General features: G+C 41.8%; 2 long non-coding RNA genes across 2 annotated transcripts; both read left to right on the top strand.

Moving 5' to 3' along the window:
- Positions 1 to 8,990: 8,990 nt before the first annotated feature.
- On the top strand, positions 8,991 to 11,576 carry LOC130208749 (uncharacterized). Its single transcript, XR_008834479.1, has 3 exons — positions 8,991 to 9,308; positions 10,993 to 11,095; positions 11,404 to 11,576. It is a non-coding gene; the product is annotated as an uncharacterized LOC130208749 (long non-coding RNA).
- Positions 11,577 to 11,712: 136 nt separating this feature from the next.
- On the top strand, positions 11,713 to 12,952 carry LOC130208517 (uncharacterized). The gene is made up of 4 exons (XR_008834436.1): positions 11,713 to 11,834; positions 11,957 to 12,093; positions 12,491 to 12,584; positions 12,707 to 12,952. It is a non-coding gene; the product is annotated as an uncharacterized LOC130208517 (long non-coding RNA).
- The last annotated feature ends 2,688 nt before the right edge of the window (positions 12,953 to 15,640 follow it).

Raw genomic sequence — 15,640 nt, 5'->3', positions numbered from 1 at the left:
GTGCATTTATACCCCCTTACACACACACTCTGCCTCCAAAAGAGTTCCTGCATGGGGTTTGTTTGAAAGGGAGCAGGGGTCGATATTCAGGAAAACATGTTTTGCTACTTTCTTACCACCAGACCTCGTAACATTTTGAGGAAATTGCCGATATGGCAGTCTTGTAAATGAATGCAGTAACATTATAGGGACAAGCACCTAATGGATTATTTCCTTCTGAGAAAATATGCTTCCATGGGGAGCGAGAGAACCATTTGCACCACGTGAGACTATATGTCTACGGCGAAAATCCCATTGCTTTCATGGGGATTCAACTCGCCTTGCTGAAGTCGGCTTCATATCAAAGACCCTGCAGCTTAAATTGGCCAGCTTGAAATGTAATTTACACTACTTATTTTGACAAATCAAAATTCTTAGATCTATAGCCCAGCATGGGCCTCAGAGATTAGTTATATATATATATATATATATATGTCTGAGATGAAACATTCAAGAGTGTCATGCAGTCCATGTTGAGAATGTAATATTTTGGAGAACAACATTTGGGCTTTTTACTTTTACATTGATATTTAATGTAACGGATAACGTATTTGCTTTAACTAAAAACATGCACCGCAGCCTCACCCCTGTTCGTATGGATGTGAATGAATGTTGGTGGTGGTCGGAGGGGCCGTAGGCGCTGATTGGCTGACACGCTTCCGTCAGTCTGCCCCAGGGCAGCTGTGGCTACTGATGTAGCTTACCACCACCGGTATGACTGTGTGTGTATGACTACTGGACTCTGAACTGTAAAGCGACTGAGTGTCTAGAGAAGCGCTATATAAAATAAATGATTATTATTATTATTATTATTAATAACTCATTATAAAGTAATTATGGATTGGAATTTTTTTCATTTTTTTTAATAACGATATCATAAGTGTTCAAGTTCGGTTCGACTTCTCTTGGGACAATAAAGGTTTAATTCACGGAACAACGGAAGAGGATTGCACTTAAGATGCACCTATACTTACAACCGTAATAAAAAGACATGGAGGCTCTATTTAACTCTTTATTTCCTCCCACCTTGTCACAGCAGCATATCACAGTCCTTCCGTTCTTACCTTTCACAATAAAAGCCCTAGACACTGCCTCACTGTTTACCAGCAAGTTTTTCCACAATGCAACTAAACAATATAGCTGTCAGTAGCTATTCCCAGGTAACGGGAATAGTGAAAAGTGAAACAACCGAATGTAAGTTGTGGAAAAAGAGCTTTGTTGATAGGGTTGTGTACCTGGACCTGTAAAAAACTCTTCAGTAAAACATTTCCTGCAATTGATAGTTTTTGAGCCCACTTTTTTTGTGTGTGCTTTTGCTTCCTACCAATCATCACAAGCATTATTACACTCAATGTGTTGTGTGATTGACCAACTATTGCAGTGCCTGAAACTCATACAGTTCCGAGGCGTGAGGTGAAGTCGAACTGCATCGGAGGCCCAGATGAGATCAGCTTGATTAGAGGCCACCATAACCGTCCACAATATGACTGTATGCACTGCTATACCTGTGGTGTCTGGTGAAGTAAATGCATAAATTGTCGATAATTTATTTAAGGGTAAAATTGTGAATACAAGTAACATGATGAAGCACCTCATAAAACATGCAGAAATGTCCCCAAGGTCATTGGCGTCTTATAGAAAATAAACAGAATTTGATTGAATAGAGGGAGGGTGACATGGATACCAGCCGGGGACGCTACGGTAAGGACTTACCGACCAAGTGAGTGATCTGAGCACCATCATTCATCTATGTTTTAACATCTCGCTGAGCATGCAACAGGGACGTTGAGGCTCTGCCTCACCTGCCTGTCATCATGAGTCATCATGAGTAAAAAAAAGTAAAAAAAATAAATAAAAAATTAATAATGATAACATCAAATTTATATTAATATTTTTCCACCGATCTTTATGTATGACTAATTTCGAACATTTTATAGTCAAAATCGCTGAATTTGCCTATTTCCTGTTCAAATACAGGACGAAACGAGAGTTGAGGCAGTGACGAGTCGAGCCTCACCTCTGATTGCGCAATCCATCACAAGCTGGGTTGATGCAATTGGCCCGTGCGGGTTGCCGTATCTCTGCATGTCGCCAATATAATGTTTGCAGATTGTTTATCGCCCTGATTTTCCACAGTCTGGCTAAGGTCTTTAACCATTACAGCTTAATGGTTGTAAGTGACATATTTATTTTTGCTGATGGGAAATAAAACCGCAGTGAAAAGGCGCAGGGTGAGGCAGATAATACTCGGCCTCACTGAAGGGGGCACACGTAAGCCAACGGGTACTTGTTGCTGCTTCTTCTACGCTGAGGCGCCAGGCGAGTCAAGTCTGTTTGTTTTTGTATTTTGCTACGTCAGACCGCCAACATGGAAGAGGATTATATATCTAACCTTAAAAATGTCTCAAAACTGGACTTTCAGTCAAAAGTGGATGTGATTAACAAAGGTAGACCAACGCCGGAGCTAAAAGGTTTGCTTCAAACTTTGTCTTACCTTTACGTATCTGTAATATGTACCGTGCGCGTGTGTTGTGTGAAGAATGCTGATGAGACATGAAATAACCAGTAGCCAATTAAATAAGCTACCCTTTTGGGTTTATATATTTGTAAATCTGACACTAAAGGAGTCAGTGCCTCACCAACCAAAGACCTCACCGCACGTCACTGGCATGCAATGGTGCTTAATGTGAGAACCAGATGGAAAAAAACGTAACAACATGACCTGCAGAGCAGTATCGAAAATTGAGGGATCATCTTTGGACGCCAGACTGAGGAAATCGATGTACGGGATCGATAAGATACGACGTGCATGACATTATTACAGGTTTATGACATAGTATCTCACTAATTTGATCTATAGTAAAAACTGTTTTGGTCAGGCTGGAGAGAATCAGGGACCACAATTTGCAGAGGATGCAGAGGAGTTTGGTAGCTTGGTGACTACGGTGGCTGGGGCGTTGTTAGGCTCAGCTGCAGAGGGGAGTGGGGAAGTGGCTCAGGGAACAGGTGCTGGGAAGAGTCCTAATCGGCCTCAGCTGTAGAGGATCGGGTGTATTGTGTCTCTCCTTTAATAGCAGCAATAGGGATTGAGAGACGGACCGGCAGAGCAGAGACACGTAATAAAGTATCTTGCCAAACATTACCCTAAGTGTGCTCATTCCTTGGTGCTGGGGGTGGGGGGGACCTGGGGATTGTGACAGGAGTTGTTACAGTGACGTATGGTGATGATGTAGCTTGCTTGCTCTGCTAGAGACACAATCAAGCAGGGAGCATGCCTTGCCCCAGAGAAGGTTGGCATCATAATATCTAATGGTTTGATTGAGAGGGCTGGCTGTTGTGATGTTACACTGGTCAAACAATACCTCATTGTACCGCTTTGTACAGGTTTTTCTTTTACACTTTCAAAAACAGCTTTCTAATTTAACTGACATTTCCCAAAAGTTTTTTCCTACTAAAGCTCAGCATGTGTGTGTGTGTGTGAGTGTATTTAGCTGCTGTCACAGCCGAGTCTCACATCTACAGTCAAATGCCATCTGGTCTTGACCGCACCTCTCGGGATCTCAATAGTGACCCCCTGTGTCCTCCCTCACCACTCATACACCGCTGATACATTTTTGCCATCACGCCATCTATTCATCCACCCATCCAGTCATCCGAATATCTCCCAGCCCCCTCTGGTCCCTTGCTCCAGCTTTACAGTATCTGGCATGGCCATTATCAACATGTTTGAGTCACAGCAGTCCATCTGAACGATTCCCAGCGGGATTTTGGCATGATAAAAGGCTTCTAAAACCTCCATTGGTACATCTATTGCCAGTTTCTGAGAGTGGCTATGTGTGTGCGTGTGTGTGTGTGTGTATGTATGTTAGGAGAGTGGTGGGAAGGAAATAATGGTAGTTGGAAAAGGAGTCTAATTGGTTGGAATACATCAGAGACATAACCATCAGAAGACGTATGATGTTGTTTTTTCCGACTGCTAAAGAACGACCAAACCAACAGAAATGTAACTCAAAGGTGGTGTTACGATGGTATCCGTGGCCATTCCACAAGGTTAACACGTGTTACAGCATTAACCGTCACCGCTGTGTCTGCTGGACTTGTTTACCATATCAACTTTATAAGGCGATTATAAATATGTCAGATTTGTGTTGAGAGCTTGTGGTGGTGCCACCGATATGGAAGAATATCAAAATAACAAGGTCATCACAATAGGAAATGTCTGCGATTGATCATCTGAAAAGTTGTGTGTCCAATAATATCAAGGGAGAACTTCATATTTTTTACCTTTGCAAACACATACAGTGATTGTACCCATTATATTCAAGTAAACACGATTCTGGTCAATAGTCTACACTCAGAAATGCAGTAGTGGACTTCAGATGATGTCTTGTTCAGGGTCAAGTCTGGGCATGTTAGGGTAGCTGTTAAGGTTGGTGGGAGTAAATGTAACAGAAGGTCCTCACAACTATATGAATTGAAAACTGTGTGTGTGTGATTCTGTGTCTGTGTGCTGGAAGTGACGGTCACAAAGTCAACCCACTGCAGTCAATTAGAGGCTCATAGCCCCCGGGGCGACAATGCCTGACTACAGTTCACATCTCCCGCTCCGCTCCTTCCTCACCTCCCTCCATTCCCCTCCAACCAAAACCTTTCCGCCTTTGGTTTTCTCATTTCTCTGCTGAGCACTGTGACAGCCGCCGGAGTCAGGGACTTTCATCCAAAGCGTCACCTGTCACTGCAATCGACTTGGTTTCTGTTGTTCTACCAGAATGAAGGAGGGGAAGCTGAGGAGGGGAGGGTGGAAAGAAGATAGTAAGGGGGAGGCTGACATGTTGGATCGATGATAACGAACATGAAGAGGAGCACCGTGACACAGAGTAAAGAAAATGTGATTTGAGGTTACATTTCCATTTTATATTGTAGACATTCAGCTGACCCTATTCTGTCGAATGACTTATAATAATAATCATTTATTTTATATAGCGCTTCACAAGTCACCCGAAGTCGCTTTACAGTCCAGAGTCCAGTAGTCAAACACACACACAGTCATCCCGGTGGTGGTAAGCTACATCAGTAGCCACAGCTGCCCTGGGGCAGACTGACAGAAGCGTGGCAGCCAATCAGCGCCTACGGCCCCTCCCCCACCACCAACATTCATTCACATCCATACGAACAAACCGGGGTGAGGCTGCGGTGCATGTCTTTATGATGGTGGGGGAAACCGGAGTACCCGGAGTAAACCCACACAGACACGAGGAGAACATGCAAACTCCACACAGAAAGGACCTGGAACGACCGGGATTCGAACCCAGGGCCTTCTTGCTGTGAGGCGACAGTGCTAACCACTGAGCCACCGTGCTACCTGACTTATGCTGCAGAAAAATAGCTTAGAAAACCATCAATAAAAAAATCACAATATTGAGTTCAATGTCTTTAGAGAGAACGGCGGGCACATTGAAAAGTCAAACAAACATAAGACTTTCACCCAGCAGACTCCTCTGCATGTACCTTTTGAAAGAAATTCTTTGATTTCTTTACTTAGTTTTGATACTTAACTAACGCCATCTTCAGAAGTTATGTTCACAAGTATTTTATGTAGCAAATATACTTAACCACAATCCACAATCTTTTACTCAACCTAACCTGTGGTAAGAGCCAGAAATTATATGACATTCAAATCATAACCAAGATATTGAATAATACATTTACAAACTTTCAATAAATGCAGACAAAATAACCATGAAACTAAAAAGTGTTGCTGCCGATCAGTGGAGTCGGAGAGGATGCCAGTGACAGTGAGCCCTTTTAATAAAAAGGACCTTGTAAATAATGTAATAGCATCAGGGCTATGTGATAGGAGACACATTCAGTTGGTAGGTTACAATTAACTTAGAGTTTATTGGAAATACTTGTGTCAAGGAACAAATGTCAGTCATGTTCAGGTTATGGTCATTGTTTCCATTGTTACATTTATAGCCCGTAGCTCAGGTTGTTATTTTGTAGACACCAACAATGACTGGGCGGACCTGTCGACAGCCAAACAATGAAAAAACCTCTAGCTCGAGAGAGACACTGAATGAAGTTGATAGAGAGAATGAGAGAGAGAGAATGGATGGACTCCGACGTTCAAGGGTGCGGTCATAGATGTACAGAGGCTTGTCTGTCAGCAGACAAATAACATGAAACATGCTTTGTTTAAGACACAGTCAAGCTGTGAAGATGGCATAAGCGGCCATTGAGAATGTGATGGAGGCTATAACGAAGTCCATTTGGCCGAAAGGTTCAGACACTTTTTTGATCATGAGAGCCTCATTGAGGTGCATGAATTGAATGCTATCTAGATTTAGACAATAAGAGATCAGATGAAAGAAGTATCGAGTTGATTCACTTGTTTAACTATGCTGCTATTACAGGAGAATGGCTTCATTGAAACCGGGTAACAATTGTATCTGATGGAGGCAGAGTCATGTTAGGGAAAATGTCAGCAGTAGAAACCACATTGAGATTGCCAAAGCTTTTTTTAGGGCACTATTTGAACTATAGGTTTAACACCCTGTTCTGTTTCTCCTGTGTTCCGTGTCTCCTCTGTGTCTTCTCTGTCTTAATTGTGTACTTCCCTGCACCTGCCCTCAGCCACTCTTGTCTCGTTACTGTACCTTTTTACTCGTACCCTTTTTTTCTGGCTCTCGACGAAGGCGGTCGCACTTTTCTCCCCCTCTCCTCCCCATGACCTTCCCCTCCCTGCTTGGCTTCTCTTGTCATGTCTTGTCTGTCTCTATACTTGAGAGACTCTCTCCGCATCGCTCTTCGAACTAAAAACCATGGACGTAATCAACTGGTCCTTAAACGCAATTGACACCATCTTCTCGACGAGAAGCTCGGGTTCGGGGGAACCTGCCTGTCCTGCTGGGACGAATGTTGCTGGATAGACGATGGACGCCTTACGATGGGAAGTGGCGGGTCTTGTGCCTAGCACCACTCTCCGTGGAGGACGTAGAAGACATCTACATATTCGGAACTTTGATTACAGGATTTCTGCTGTTTGGATTTGGCGCTGCCCTGGCTTATCGGAAAATTAAGGAAACGGTGACAGCCGTTAAAAGCCCCTAAGGCTGCCCGACATGATTGACGCTTGGGCAGAGTTGTTGGCACTCAGACTTTGGCATTAAACCGTCAGAATGACAACATCGTGGAGAAGCTGACGGCTCTGCAAATGAAATTGGATCGATTTGAAATCCTATTGGCAAACGGAGGAAATTGGAGGAATAGTGGGTGCAAAACTGAAATGCAGCTACTGGAAGACCAAACAATCCCAATCTTATCTGCTGGCCCTCTACCAGGACGGGCCCAAGGCCGTGACTGGAACAACAACTCCCCCGAAGATCACTGAAGCGAGACTCTCTCATTCCCTTCCCCCTATCCACAGACACCTGTGGTTGTCTTTCTCCCAGGACCTTTCAAGGCTATCTCCATGGCAACGACCATCTTGCGGACTGAGAACTTTGTCTGTTGTGGCCTGGGGGAGGACGACATACCAGAACACGCATACACGAACTTTCAATAATACTGATTGCATTCACTACCCCCCTCCCCCCATCCCACGCCTTCGCCTGCTTTTAACCCCCAGTGTGACCGGACGGGGCTGTGCGGGCGCTGCTGAGTTGGCGCCGGACCGGCTGGCTGCTTGTCGGTGCTGGTTACCTTCTGCCCCCAATGGATGGGCTTAGATCACCCATTTGTTGGATTACCTCCCCTCCCCCCTTCCTACTCGTTGCAAGTTATGTCTAAATGTATGTGCTTATGTGCTAAGGTGTTTTTTTCCTGCTCCCACACTGTACCCCTCTCTCGGGGCATAGTCGGGGGGTTGGTGTTTTTTCTCGCCTTCTTCTTCCCTCATGTTATGCTGTAATCTTTCATCCACCCTTTCTTGTAATTTCGATGCTTTTGTACCTGTACTCTGGCAAACGACAAATAAATATATCAATCAATCAATCAATCAATCAACTGTCTGATGTCGTACACCTGTTCCCCCCCCTATATATTGTTTCAGTCTTTCCCGTGTCTGCTGTCGGATTGTCGTCTCTAGTTCCGTGTCCTTTTCCCGTCGTCCTGTCTGTGTTCCTGGTTCTGCCAGTTGACCCTGCCTGCCCCGAACCTGAATCCTCTGCCTGCCCCTTTTGGACCTTGTTTTTTTGTAAACTGTTTTGCCTCATTAAAGAGTGCTTTTTTTGTTATTTATATTGCGTCCAGCTTGTCACTCTGCACCTGAGCCTCACCCCATCACAAGAACCTGACAGAATATATAGGGGGGGGGAATGGGTGTACGACAAGACAGTAACGAGACATGAGTGGCTGAGGGCAGGTGCAGGGAATTACACAATTAAGACAGAAGACACAGAACACAGGAGAAACAGAACAGGGTGTTACAGTAATGTGATCAGCGTGCTGTAATTGGTGTAATCATTTAAAGAAATCTCTGCATCAGATTTTTGCTCATAGGAGAAAAAACTTGTGACCTTCCCATTTGAAAACAAATGGATGGCTAAGAGCTGACAGTTGTTTTTTCCTCAAAGTTTATTAAGAAAAGATGTTTGTCATTGTCTTGACACTCTACATTCGAAATACTAATGTTACCGGGTTCTTTTAAATTCAAGGTCAACAGTTACCCTTTCAGATGAACAAAACAAGAATATATAAAACAGAGATTGTCACTTAACTTCTGCAGTTTGACTATGTAATTAACTACTGATTAAATCGTTGTTAGTTTTGATGCCATAAGACCATCATTGGACTTTGACATCTTGTTAAAATCAAGTTTTGACTACAATGAAATATTTGCTGTGTTGGAAAGATACAACATATGCATCCAAACCACAGTGATATACTCTCTATAACCCAATGCTTGGTGCACATATTAGCTCAACAGACTCAACATGGGTACACAGCAAAATCAAAAGTGTTGGATATTCAGTGTTAGGGTTGAGTGTTAAAATATAGAGTTATTTCAACTCGGGTTTAGTGTTCATCAACTCCAAGAGAGTTATTGTTCAAAATGAGTTGGTGTTAATACAGGGAGTCAAATGTCATAATCTGCAAACAACTCTACAGTGTTGATTTTACACTACAGCTAGTGTTACCCATCCCCCAGAAGGCTGCATGTTTGAAAGAGGCGGGAGATTGTTTCACGCAGCCAGACAAACACTCTGACTCTTTTCTGTGGACTGGACATGTTCAGACATCATTCCAACTGTGACTAGGATGATACGTGTGTAAGTATGTCTCCGCATATGTCTCTTCATTAAATGTTCTACCCTAGTGTGTATTTCTACAGGTATTTACGTTGGAATAGGTATAACCTTGATGGTTAGCTAACATTAGCTAGCTATCCAGCTCACTAGGTTTAGCTAACCGAATAGGATAAAGAATGTTTAGCTAGCCAAAGACTGTGGTGTTAGCCAAGTAGGATGAATAGGGATATTTTTCTCATTAAGAAATTAGAATAATCAACACACGTTGCAATCACGTTATATTATGAACCGTGATTGTAATTTTTTTAAAGAATTCTGTAATGGTAGAGCACAGACATTTATTTTGAAGGCAGGTTAAAAATTATCCTATGTTGTCCACTATTTTCTTTTCTTTTCGTTTATTACTGCCATTTCGCCCAAATGTGTGTTATTAAATTATTTAAACAAGTCTATTGGGCTTCATATTAAGGTTAGACACTTTTAAATAAAGAGAAATGTGTGGGGGTTGTCGTGAAATGTCGAGAGCATTTTATTTTGACTGCATTTATCTCACTGTTCCGTTAGCTTTACTTCCTGTTAGTGTCGGGACTTTTCGGGGTAAGCCACGTTTCCACTCTGCTCTTTGCACTTTCGTAGTTTTGGTTCAAATTTAAACTGAAGTTATTTGAAATACATGGAAAGTCAATGTATTATCATGTGTACATTATCTACTTGCAATTTAAGTTATTTTGTATGTCCGTGTGTCGATGTCTGTGGGTAGGGCTGCCATGTGGCTAATGTTCTAAGCTAGCATGTACAGTCAAGAACGTGTGCTAGCATTTGTGTGTGTCGATATAATGCGTGACCAGAAAAATGCAAATGGCAGAAGGAGTAGAGTAATTAAAACATGCGTTGGACAAACATGTCTGCACAATGGAGACGTGAAGAGATGTGCAAGCTTGTTGTTCTGGCCGACACATAGTTGGCTAAACAGAAGGTCAGGCTCAGGCTCTTTTTAGTGAAGGATGGGAGAGCTGGCGCCCATGCAGTCGCAGAAGTCAAGGCGCCCACTCTCCCAACGTTTTCAATAGCGGCTCTGTTAAGCGTTTTACCCGACGAACGTGTCCCGAGGTCGGCCGCGAAACCGCCAGGTTACCCGCCCATTACGGATGATCTTTCGCGATTTTCAACCCGCCCAAAGTGATCGAAACTTGACGCCAGACTTGGGAAAACCACGCCAAATTATAGAGCGTCGCATAATCATCAATTTGGCTGGAGGAGTTTTCAATAGCGCCTCCGAAACCGCTTACCCGACGCAAATGTCCCGATGTCGGCCGCGAAACCACCAGGGTACCCGCCAGTTATGGAGGAATTTTTTTAGATTTTCAACCCGCCCAAAGTGATCGAAATTCGGACCCCAGACTTGGGCAAACCACGCCGAATCATGGAGCCACGGATAATCTTTAATTCGACTGGAGGAAGTTTTCCTTTAGCGGGTCCATAAACCGCTTAACCCGATGAAAGCGGGTCGCGCATTCGCCAGGTCAGGAAATTTTTGGAGTATGAAAGGGGCTTAAGTGACTTAAAATAGTTAGTCACACAAGTATGATGTACATTAATTTGATTTAGTCGTACACTGCCGACGCCAGGTGGCATAGAAAAGGCAAGGGGAAAACAAAACATGAGTTTTAGATTTTTTATGAATGTTTTTTTCTTTTCTTTGTAGGACAATATGCTGGTCAAGGTGAGATTTGGTTCAAGTCAGAAGTATGTTAAGGTGGCAGAAACCGAAGCAGGCTATGAAGACTACAATACATTTATTGAGAAAGGTTGGTATTACTTGTTTATTACACAGCCATATCTGTTTGGAGTAAACTAATTATTTGCTTGAATGTCAGTTCATGTTATAGTGTCTTTTTTTATATTATTTTAAGTAATATGTTTGGTTGCCTCGCCTACCCAATTGTTTTTTTATTATGTTGACCAATTGTTATGTCTTGTGAGCAAGGCAAAATGGACAATTGGTGTATGATGGGGAATTTATATTACATATTCTGCACACTGCTCAGATTATAATAATAAAAGTGTCAATAGAAGTTTACAAAGGACCATTTTTCTAAATCTGATATTCTCTCAGTAATAGGAAAGTTAGGTCTTCCTCTACAGACAGACTTGCACGTGACAGATCAATCAGGGACAGAGGTGGCTGCAGATGTGTTTGAGGAACTCTTACAAGCAGGGGATCTTACCGTCAATGTGTCCACAGAAAAGTCTGGAGGTAAGACTTAGCTTTGTTCGGGAAAAATGAGGATCATCAACTGTAATGTACTGTGAGCTGTTTTACTGACTAGTATTGTAGAGTTGTGACGGTATAACCAATTTTGTGTGTGCATTTCTTTGAATTGTCTTGCAGTTGTGCTTCAACCAGATCAAGCATACATTTCTTTTGAGTCGAATGTGTCAGACACCGTATCCTCTGTGCCTTCTGATTCATCTGATGCAACAATAACTCTTGAGAACGATGGTGGGAGGAAAAGGACCCACGACGATCGGGAATCAGCTGAAGCGGTATATAGCACATTACATTTGTGAATAAAACTGAAACCCAAAGACATTGTCCAAACGAGCAGTGCTCTTGTTGCCGTAAAGGTTAACATAATAACTTATTGTCTGATTCTTTTTATTTTTAGATGGTGAGAGATGTTCTTCAGTCCAAGCCAGGGGGAGAAAAGGTGTTGCATGAATATGACAAAATGAAGACATTGACGGATGGTACCCGGCGACATATGATAAACCTACTGGTGGCTGACATGATTGAAGTTCATGGGTAAGCATTTTATGTTCACTGGTGCAGATCTTAAATCTATTTTTTCTTCATAGCATAAGATGCAGTTGTTACAGAACCCTGTCACATTATTAAATGAGAGATATATATATATATATATAATCTCATTTCTGGAGCAAAAATATTGAAGCAATTAAGTTATACAAATTAATTAGCTAATGGGAAAACCGGGCAGATGTATGATCAGTGCAAAAGAAGCTAAGGGAATTGTAAACAAAAGACTAATAGTTATCATGATAACACAAATCATTTGTTTGCATTAATATAGTTTACTTTAGAGATGACTGTCTTTTGCTTTCTTCTTGATAATAATACTTATTTTAGTTTGACATTTTAACATTTTAAAGTTTGAAAATAATATGTTTTTCTACTTTTAAAGGAGGATCCCACCAACCTATGTGCGAACAAAATACGCTCTTGGCATTATAACTCTATTTCCTTACCTCGGGGATCCTTACTCAAAAAATGGATATGTAAGTTTGTAAATGAATGGCTTATACTACAATGTATGCAGGGAGGTTATTCTGAATTTGCCTTGTTTGGCTGTGACCCATCAGTGATGTTTAGTTTTGTTCTTTCTTCTCGAATTTTATAGGAGCACTTCTATGATGCTGACAGTGGATCTGGTTATTTGGCCTGGAGGATAAAGACAGTCCAGCGCAACATTGCAGTTCTATCTCGGAGATGCTCAACCACCTGTACCTATCAAGCTGGACCAAAAAGCAAGAGAGATTTTCTCCTAACTGACAATCAACTGTCTGGCGAGGAATGCCGTGAGGCAATCTCCATATTGAAACATACAACTGATGAATCGGTTGTCAAAGAGAAAATGAGGGCAACATTTCAATACCATCAGACGGTAGTTCAACAAGACCAGCAAGACTCCTCTACAGTCCTGGATGTTTTCCCACGTTTTCTCGATACACCTGGCTTGGTAAGAAACGCATATGGTTTTATTTATTTTTAAAGTGAACAATCTACATTTAAGGACTACACTTTCAGCACGGTTGCAGGGATTTACGGAGTTTCTTCTGTAGATTGACCAAGACTTTGCCATGATGTTTGGAGAGGAGGCTTCTGGCAGATTCTTGGCAAAATGGCCCACTTTCTTCAAACCCAGGATCCTGGCAAACTGCAAGAATTCTAATGAGAATGTTGAAGACTTGTTGTCTGGGCATCACTCCTCAGATGCGTCTGGTAAGCATCGTTCATTATCTTTTTTAAACATTAATTTACTTGCCTGATTCAGAAATCTTGTATGAGCATAATGTGGATATATTTATTTTCACATGTAAGTCTTTGTTAAATCTTCTACTTTCTTCTGGTTTCCCCCTAGGCTGGGACAGTGACCTGTCAAGCATCCTACTGCTGGTTCACCTACTTCCCCCTACTGCAAAAGGACCCAAGAGTCCTAAAATTAGCTCGCATCAAGCAATCAAACATGTTGTGAGATATTTGAGGGTATGCAATGTTTTACTATGCTTGTTAATTTAGTTATTTTCACAATGCCTCTTTTTGTGAAGAGACACATGTGTTTTTAGTAATATAGTGGGCCATTAAAATTGTTCTTCATGCTTCTGTTTTTTCCAGATTGGCGCCAGTGTTGAGACCTTCCTTGAGAGATTGGAACCTGGACAACCCATCCTCCTGTGTGTCGGTGAAGAGAAGAACAACATCCAAAGATTCTATGTCATCGTTGACCACAAGGCCATCCCTTGCAAGGCTCAGACGTCCCTGGCAGCTTTCGATGAACTCTTTAAGGCCCACTTCATCTTCAGTGTTCACTACCACGAATCCCTTAACAGCTTCTACACATTCATCCAAACAACTGTGTTCAACATTGATGTGGGAAGTCCCAAGGAAAGTCCTCGTGTGAAGGAGCTCAGAGCAAGACTGCTGAACACAAGTATCTGAGGTGACACACATCCTTGGCTGCAAATATGTTGATTTGTTTTATCTGCAAGTTACACCACATAAGTTCTATGTTGCTTTGTAAGCATTTGAGATTTTACCATGGTTTATATCCAGGAAAGACATTACGTTTGAAATGTGGACAGCCGGGATGTTCTTTATTCTTTTGCACTTATTCAGGGTTCAAGAAACACCTTATTCGTTTGCACCGGGACACTGTTTCAACAAATACTGTTAACAGTATGGACACTCAAATAATAGATGAGCCTTCAACTTCAAATGCAGTCAGTACAGATATTCCAGTAACCACCAATGTCTCTGTTGACAAGCATAATTTGGTAAACATGTGTTGTTCTGTTGTAGCACAGTTGCAATCATCAGGTGTTGCTGAGAGCACTATCCAATCAATGGTCGGGTCAATGGAAGAGCTTGTAAACAATATTCACAGTCAAACGAGAGACTCAGTTCTCAACTGCACTTCAGAGATGCAAGGAACAGACTTTGAAAAAAAGCTAGACAGTTGTTTTGAACAACTACAAAATCCTTTCTCAGTCTTAAATACAAGAGCCAAACGACAGAAGTATTTCAAGGAAAAGTGGGAAATAGTTGAGCCAGTTGAGTATGTTCTTGGGGTGCGATTTGATGTACGTAGAGATCGAACAACAGGAGTTTACAATCAGATCCCTGTAACGGATAAGTTTGTGTATGTACCCATCTTAGGAACCCTGAAGTCTATGTTCAAAAATAGTGAAATTTGTGAATGTTTCCTGCAGGCCAAACAAGAGGAAGAAGGATTTTTTAAAGATATATGTGATGGGTCATACTTTTAAAAAATGATTTGTTTTGCCAGCAAAAACATGCTTTACAAATTCAACTATATTATGATGATTTCGAGACCGCAAATCCCTTAGGTTCAAAGAAGGGGATACACAAACTTGGTTGTATTTACTTTATATTGCGGAACCTGCCCCCAAAATACAATTCTGTGTTGATGAATATTCATGTTGTGGCTCTTTTTCACTCACAAGACCTGAAAAAGTATGGATTTGATGAAATACTGAAGCCTCTCGTTGATGATGTTAAAAAAACTAGAAAATGAAGGAATAGAATGCCTTTCTCTGACTCACCATTGCTAGGGTCTATTATTCAAGTAACTGGTGATAACCTTGGTTTACACGGGCTGTTTGGTTATGTTGAGTCTTTTTCTGCAACATATTGTTGTAGATTTTGTTTAACCACGAAGGAAGAGTTTCAATGTGTTTTCACTGAAGATCACCCTGGCTTAATATTTCGTACAAAAAACATCTATGCAGAGCATTGTTCAGCATTACGTGAAAATCCTATGTTAGTGACAACATTTGGTGTCAAGAAGACATGCTTGCTCAATACATTGCGTTTTTTTCACATCTCTGACAACTATGCAGTTGACATCATGCACGACTTGCTTGAAGGTGTAGTGCAGTACGAACTGAAACTTGTCTTTCAATACCTTGTCAAGGAGAAACTTTTATCTTTGGAGTCATTGTCACAGAGAATTCAAAGTTTCAACTATGGTTTTACTGAGAGAAGAAACAGACCAAGTGGGTTGAAAATGGATGAGAGCAAAGATCTTGGATTG

This window comes from Pseudoliparis swirei, chromosome 18 (assembly GCF_029220125.1).
Source record: "Pseudoliparis swirei isolate HS2019 ecotype Mariana Trench chromosome 18, NWPU_hadal_v1, whole genome shotgun sequence".
NCBI lineage: Eukaryota > Metazoa > Chordata > Actinopteri > Perciformes > Liparidae > Pseudoliparis > Pseudoliparis swirei.
Note: the sequence above shows the minus strand (reverse complement) of the source record. Positions and strands in the feature narration are given on the sequence as shown.